Source organism: Eubalaena glacialis, chromosome 1 (genome assembly GCF_028564815.1).
Source record: "Eubalaena glacialis isolate mEubGla1 chromosome 1, mEubGla1.1.hap2.+ XY, whole genome shotgun sequence".
Classification (NCBI taxonomy): Eukaryota; Metazoa; Chordata; class Mammalia; order Artiodactyla; family Balaenidae; genus Eubalaena; species Eubalaena glacialis.
This window is the reverse complement of record NC_083716.1, coordinates 50,198,330-50,205,638: the sequence shown is the minus strand read 5'-3', so window position 1 is coordinate 50,205,638 and position 7,309 is coordinate 50,198,330. Positions and strand designations below refer to the sequence as shown.

The following is a 7,309-nucleotide window of genomic DNA, read 5'->3' as shown; positions in this document are numbered from 1 at the left end:
CTGAATTCAGCATTGCTTTCTTTCTCTCCTTTCATGGAACAAAATCAGCTGACCCCTCTTTTTCCCACAGATCTTTCTCTGCTCTTCCCTCTAGGTCAGCACCCAAAGTCTAGGCCTCTGATCTATAACAGCACAGATCATACTGTTTCTAATACAGTTTCCTCTCTTCCTGCTGTGCAGATCCACAAGATGCATTCTTTCTTGGACCACACCATGGGTGGCTGCCAAATCCAGCTTACAGTGAATTGTTTTCGTGTTTGTTCTTATTCAGGGAGCGAGGTCAGGGAGTGGTGCTGGGTGTGGGGCATGAGGAGACAAAAGTCTTTAAAGACCCTGGGTCAGCTTTGCTCAAGTCTCACCGCTGAAATATCGTACAGTAACATGTTTTTTAAAATGAATTCATACTTCTGTTTTCCCCAGTGAATATGGTTTTCCACATCATATCAGGAAATTCATGCCATTCAACCTCAGGTGGTTTGGGGAACCAGCCTAGTGCTTTCCGTTCTTTCTGTAAATGCATGAGACATGAGCAGTGGGAGGGTTGCCAGGTCCCATCACCTGGTGAGAAGGATGGGAAGGAAGTGAACCGTGCTAGGATGTCCCACTGCACCACTGCAGACATCTTGGTTGTGTTCATGTGGCCAGAACACAAGCATCCATGTCATGCCCAATGGTCAGTGCCAAGAGTAAGCCATCCAGGAAGGGGGGTGGGATCTGAACATGGCGGCGGTGGTAGCTGCTATGGCACTGAAGGGCCAGGGGGCAAGAAATGCCCGTGTCCTCCAGGTTTGAAAACCTTTTCTCAGATTTCCTTCACGTGCCTCACGTGAGCCCTACTGCAGTCCTTCATGTCCTGTGTCTGAGGAGATAACAGTGAAGCTCACTCTCCTGGCACCAGGGTGATGAGCCCTCAGTGATGTGGCAGTGGCTTTCAAAGGGATTCTGTCAGGAGCCACAGCTAACAAGGCTTCCCAGAGCAGGACCCAGGCATTGCAAAGCCACAGCTCCACGGAGTGCAAGGAGGAGCCTAGGCCCCATCCCCTGAGCTGGAATACATTCCCAGAAAGAGCGGCAAGAACCTCATGAAAGCTGTGGGACTAGCCTGGGCCATAACCTTCCCCTGTGGTATCCTCCTCTTTATCCTCACCAAGTGGGACGTGGACAAGGACTGTTTGAAGCAGATGAAGTCTCGGCAGAACATGTGGTCGTCCAGCAGTCATGAGGAACACTGCAACCCTCCCCTAGACTGTACTGACTGTGCCCTCCAGACTGGCAGGTCCTTTCAGGTTGGTCACAATTCTGCTCCTTGCCTCTGAAGCCCACCAGAGGGCACATGAAGCCCAGGTTGCTGCCAGCCCCGTCCTTCACTTCCCAAGAAACCAGCCATAGGCAAATAAAGTTATTGAGTGTTTGAGTGGAAAGGGGGGGTGAAAAAAGAGTAAGCCATCCAAATGGTTCATCAGGCAATGAAAAGGTAAATTCCAAAAGATTGGATAACCAGTCTTTCAAGATGGAGAAATAGAATGAGATGGTGGATTGAGTATCATCTCCTACATGGACTCTGAGCCCATGGGATTTACGCACTCCTAATACGTATTTGGGTGGGTGGACTGGATCTTTTTAAAGTGCCTGGGTAGGTCAAGCTTGTGAGTCCATCTGCCCTGGAACAGTTTGCTTTCAGTGGCTTCATGTTCAGAATCCTCCTAGGTTTTGACAGACATGACCTCCAGAAAGAGAATACCCAGATGGCAAGAGAGAGATCTGCTAAAACCTATGGGAAAGCAACATGGATGTAAACAAGAGGAATGCAATTTGTGCAGCATTTGTTCCTCATCTTACAGAAGTGTACTTGTGAAACTCAGCCCTGCTTATCAGCTTCCTGGACTGGCTCAGCCATGTGAGGAAGGCAAGGAAAATGGGTTTAACTTTTTTGTCTCGGTTTGAGCCCAAGAGAATAGACAGGACCATTGTATTACTGGGACTAGGGATAGTGGTACCCAAAGCACTAGAGGGGGATGGGATAAGGCATCTCCCGAGATAGAGGCAGGTCCTCTACTGTAACCTCAGAGGGGTCTACCTATGTCCTGCCTAAACTCAGGGCATTGTTCATTTGCCCCTGAATACTTACAGGAGTTAATTATAGATTTCGGTCATCTCTTTAAAGTCTAAGGTTCTTTAAAGACACACCCACCTAGCCCTCCCATATATACACTGGCACGTTTAGAAGGTAGCAAACATGTGCATTGTGGGCACACACACACCTAACTCCAGCTGTCCTGGGCAAATGGAGGTGGAGGAGCCAGCAGTGTCACAGAGGAGATAGTGTCCTACAATCTTAGGCAACTATTATAGGTTTTCAAAGGAAAGCTCTGTTGATTTGGGTCTGTGTTATAGTCTAGAGATCCCATGCTTTTGAACAACTCTTTATTCAACCTTCATGTTCAAATCCTCCTAGGTTTGGACAGAGAGACTCCAAGGGCTTACTCTGCCCTTGGAGTTGGGCTGCAAAGAATCAGTCCAAGTAAAAACTGGAAGTTTGACCCCACAGGGTTCCCAGCTCCACACCCTGACTCATGGAGGGGAGGGGAGGTCGTCTGGCCTGCCTGAAACAGGAGGATTGCCCTCCTGGCTTTGTTCTCCCCACCACCTTCCCAGCCCCAGCTTCTCAGCCCTCCAGGGTCCAATGATGGACCTGTAGGAGGTCTGGAGTGAGTCTGGAGCAAGGCATGAGAAGAGGGGGAGCACATACAGATAAATGCCGAGGAGGAGGAGCCAGACCATCAGCAGTGCCTGCAACAAAGCCCTTCCTCCTGGAGGGCTTCAGGCCCGGGTCGCAAGAGACGGTTGCTAGGTGTTCTGTTTTGAGCTTTCTACTAAAGAAAACATACCAGCCACTTCATTGTCATTTCCCTCTAAAATAAAGTCAACTTTCTCATTATTAATTTCTTATTACTCAAGCAGTACCATCTACTGTAAATGATAAGCTGTAACGCAAGCTATTAATAACAATTAACATGTCTTATTTAACTTGGCCTCTAAGTATTTATTATCTGCCCAATAATTTTATTGAACCCATCTGGCAAAATGAAGGGAAAGTGGCAGAGGGATGAGAAATGAGAGGAGGGCTTCCTGGCTTGCAGACGGGCAGAGCAGAGGGAGGGAGGAACGAGGATGCGTTGCAGTCACCCAACCCCTGGGCGCTCCAGAGTCGAAATCTCCCGCTGGCACAGGATGACCTGAGATTTCTGAGCAGGCCCAGGAGCTTCAGCCAGGATGAGCCTCCGTCTCCCTGGAGACAGACCTTCAGGAGCCAGCAGTGGAATATAGTTCTGCACGTTTCCTCACCCTTCTCAGCCCCTCCCCTGTGCCCCAGGAGGCCTTCCTCTTTGGGGTCAGCAGCCAGAGGTCAAACAATTGGAGGAGAATGAAGTTGGGGTGCTTCTTCCCAACTCTCTGCTTGCCAGGCTGCTGTTTGGCAGTGACCACGTTCCTCTACAGAAGGACACAGTTCCCATCGGGTGTCCTGCTCCGCAGACACTACTCTCACTCGGTTCTGCTAACTGCCCCTCTCGACCCTTTCTAGTCAGCCTCCTTTAACCTTTTTTGAATTGTCCTTTTATTAACTTCTCCTCAGTCAACCCTTTTGAGTGGACCATTTGCTTCCTGTCAAGACTGACTAGTACACACTAAAAACGAGTGAGGAAAAAGCTTTTGCACCTTCCACAGATGCCCAGGGCTCCTTGATATTCTTAAGAATATCAAGAGTAGAGCATCTTTCCCTTCGGGTCCCAGGCTGATGTATATAAGGTGTTCAAAATACTTCTGTTGAATGATGATGGACCGAAGCCTAAATCTTCAGAAAGAGATAAGGTTTAGGGAAAAGAAGAAATTGGACTGATAAATGTGATACTAGATTTTTGCTTTAAAAAGCACCCCTATGAACTTAAATATTTATGCATCCATATATTCTAATGAAAAATACGTTTCCTTACTTGGGTTAATGTGACTATACAGGATATATTTAGGGGATTGTTGGGGAAATGATTGGGATTGAGAACTTGAAGGGCTTTGAGTTTTGAGGTAATTTGGTGGATAAGGGAACATTCAGGGGAGTCTTGGGCAAGACCCTGGAGCAATCAGGCACATGCTTTAGGGAAGTAAATCTGGGGGCATTTGGTGAAAGGCATCGGTGGTGGTGAAGAGACTCTGAAAGAAGAGATTAAAGCCCACTGCAACCATCCTGGTGACACGTAATAAGAGGTAACATGTAGGGGCAGCAGTAGGAAGGGGCACTGTGGAAAGAGTCAATTAGCCTTGACTTATGATACATGAGGAGACGTAAAGCACGGGAGAATGATGAGCCCAGGATAACTCAAATCTCTGGTGCCTAAAGACAAAGCATGGCAGTCCTGTTCACAGAAATATGGAAATCAAGAGGAGCTGCCAGACAACAGGATGAACTTCCTCCTGGACGTAGCAGAGGTACTTTCAGGTATCCCGGTGGAGATGGCATTTATAAATACGGATCTCAGTTTCAGGAGAGAGGTAGAAGCTGCACATACATGGGTCTGGATGAGATGGCCATAGAGAAAAATACAGAAAGGGGACCTGGTGACAGAAAATTGTAGAAGACCTCCATTGGCAGCAGAGGAAAGAGGGGCAAACAATAAGAGAAGAGATGCCAGAGGAAAAGGTCCTGGAGGAGGCAGTAACTCAGATGATCAGGAGGAAATGTTACAAGGTCAAGGACAATATCCCATATGCTAAAGAGAAGACACAAGATGAAGAATGAAAACCAGTGACTGGGCTGTGTGATGAGTAGGCATAAATCATCTGCAGAAGAGCAACTTCAGCAGAATGAGATGGGAGACCTAGGAGTTGGGGTGTAACAGACGGCGAGGAGGTGAACACAGTGGGCATAACTACTCGTTCAAGAAGGCCAACAGTGAAGGAAAGGCAAGAGGTGGAAAGTAGGTGGCAACCTGAGGATGAGAAGAGGGGAGTTTTAGGCTATCAAATAAGCAGCGAAGACCCTGAGGAGGGAAGGAGATAAAGGATGCTAAAAGGACCCCTGTCAATGATTCTTCCTCTTTTTTAGTCACATGGACCACTTGAAATCTGATACAAGATCTACATCCCTCACTGGAAAGTGCATACACCCAGTTGCACACACAATTTCAGGAGGTCCAAGGTGCCCCGAGGACAACCTTTGTTCCTCGTGTGAATCCTTGAATCGTAAGCACTCTGGGGCAACATCACGTTGTGGTCTTGGAGGAGCTGGGCAGAGATGAAGCAGAGACTTCAGGGAGAGAGATGGGGTTCCATGTGTTTGGCACATGGCACAGCAGCTAAAAAGAAAGCCAGATACTGGAATTTCACATACAAAATACACAAGTATAGACAGCATAGACCAGACAGACTCCATAAGGTATTTGGAAAGAAAATGGTAGCAGAATTAAATGTTTCTTTCCAGATGCAAAAAAATGTTCACTGTAAAATGGATTTTCACAGAGACAGGTTGTAAGCAACATAAATGTCCAACAGTGAGGTAATGGCTACGTAAATTGCAGTGCACTCATTTAAGTGGACTATGATAAAGCCATTTGAAGTGATAATTATAATGATTGGTAATAACATGAGAATGTGTTTATGACATAGTGTTAAGTGGAGAAAAAAAAGAATATAAAGCAGAGTTACCCTGTGATTACAGCTATGTTAAATATTTATATATATTATATATAACTATATTTTATGTATACATTTTAAAAATATTTTGTTTATATATATGCATACAACTTACCAGGCTAGTAGAATCCTGAGTCATCATTTTTTTCTTATTATATTCAAATGGCCCTTTTTATTATTTGTATTTAAAATTAAAGATGGTATTGCTTTCTTTTGTCTCTGATTTTACTGGCTATAATTTAATAATATAATAAGTTGAATGTGGCTTCTCCCAGATTAACCTTCAAGCCTAAGAAAAGACCACCTGTTAAAGTTCTCTCACGTAATCTTTTCTGACCCTAACACATTTAGGACATCCTATGCCCATGCTGTGTCTCAGTTTAAGTTTTAAATCCTGATTTTATATCCCAGATTAAACACTGATGGACTCTGGTGTAGACCTCTGAGAAATAAGGATGAGTCCTGGGTTGAAGAAGAGAATGCTTTGCCCTTCCCAGGAAATGAACCAGGCGACCTCCAGGGTCTTTTCCACCTTGCCTAGGGTCCTATTTCTTTGCCTGCTGTGGAGTTTTGAGGAAACAGGAAAGACCTAGAATTAGACCTATTATTTAAGAAGTGGTCCAGACTAAACAGCATCTCAACCTACAAGGCACGTTGTATAGGTCCAAATTGTATACAGGTCTTTAAAAGCTGTCCTGTAGCAGGTGATATCACAAAGGTTGATGGCAGAGAGATCAGGCAGCTAACCAGAGATGGGTTCACAGCAGCTTTCCTCAGAAAACTTCCGGGAGGTTCTCAAATGGCCTGTTTGTCACAGGCAGGGAAGGGATGCGAGGCGTGGGCTCATTTCACGTAAGAAGCTAAAAATGTCCAAGGAAGGATACTCATTGATAGCATCCAGCCTTTTCTGGAAGCAGCTCCCCATACTGGGGATCTGGTGACATGGAGGGAGCAAGCATTTTGCTTTCTTACTTTACAGAGTTTTGCAAAACTGTTCCAAGGCTCTGCTTAATGAAGAGCAAGGCCTCCTGGCCAGAAGGGGAGGCAAAGGAGGCCTGTTCCAGGGCTGCCTGCTGGGCAGATTGGAGCACACACCAGACCACAGGTTTTCCTAAATGCTTTGTAGCAGAAGATGAAAACAGTGGCTCTGCAAGCCTACCCCATTCAGGAATCCAGGAGTCGGAAGCCTCCTCCACAAACTGGCATTTTGCAGTCATTGTTTGCTTTTATTTTCAATTTAATCTCATCTTTCATGGCCTCCCTGTTGCTTTTTAAAATAAACCTAACCTTTTGCTCTATTCCCTTTGCACTAATGCTAACTTAAAGAACACAGATAATTTTTGGTAGAAGGCCACCTCCTGAAGACAGAGATTTTATCTCCAGCCTCATCTGGGAGACTTCAGAAACCATCACTTGCCAGGAAAAAAAAATAATCTTTTAGCTGCCATGTACTTGAGGCTGTCCATTTGCTGTCTAGTCAAATGAAGAAGTATTTTTATAAGCAATGGGAACTAGAGAAAACAGTGAGTGATAAGGATCATTGGTTTATTTCCTTTTTCATCAGATAATTTTTAAGTTCATACCCTTCGCCAAAGTTATATCAGCGTCTCCTGAGTCGGAATAG

General features: G+C 45.5%; 1 pseudogene; it reads left to right on the top strand.

Moving 5' to 3' along the window:
* The first annotated feature begins 720 nt into the window (after window positions 1-720).
* LOC133084418 (probable hydrolase PNKD) lies at window positions 721-2,712 on the top strand (annotated as a pseudogene).
* Window positions 2,713-7,309: the final 4,597 nt, after the last annotated feature.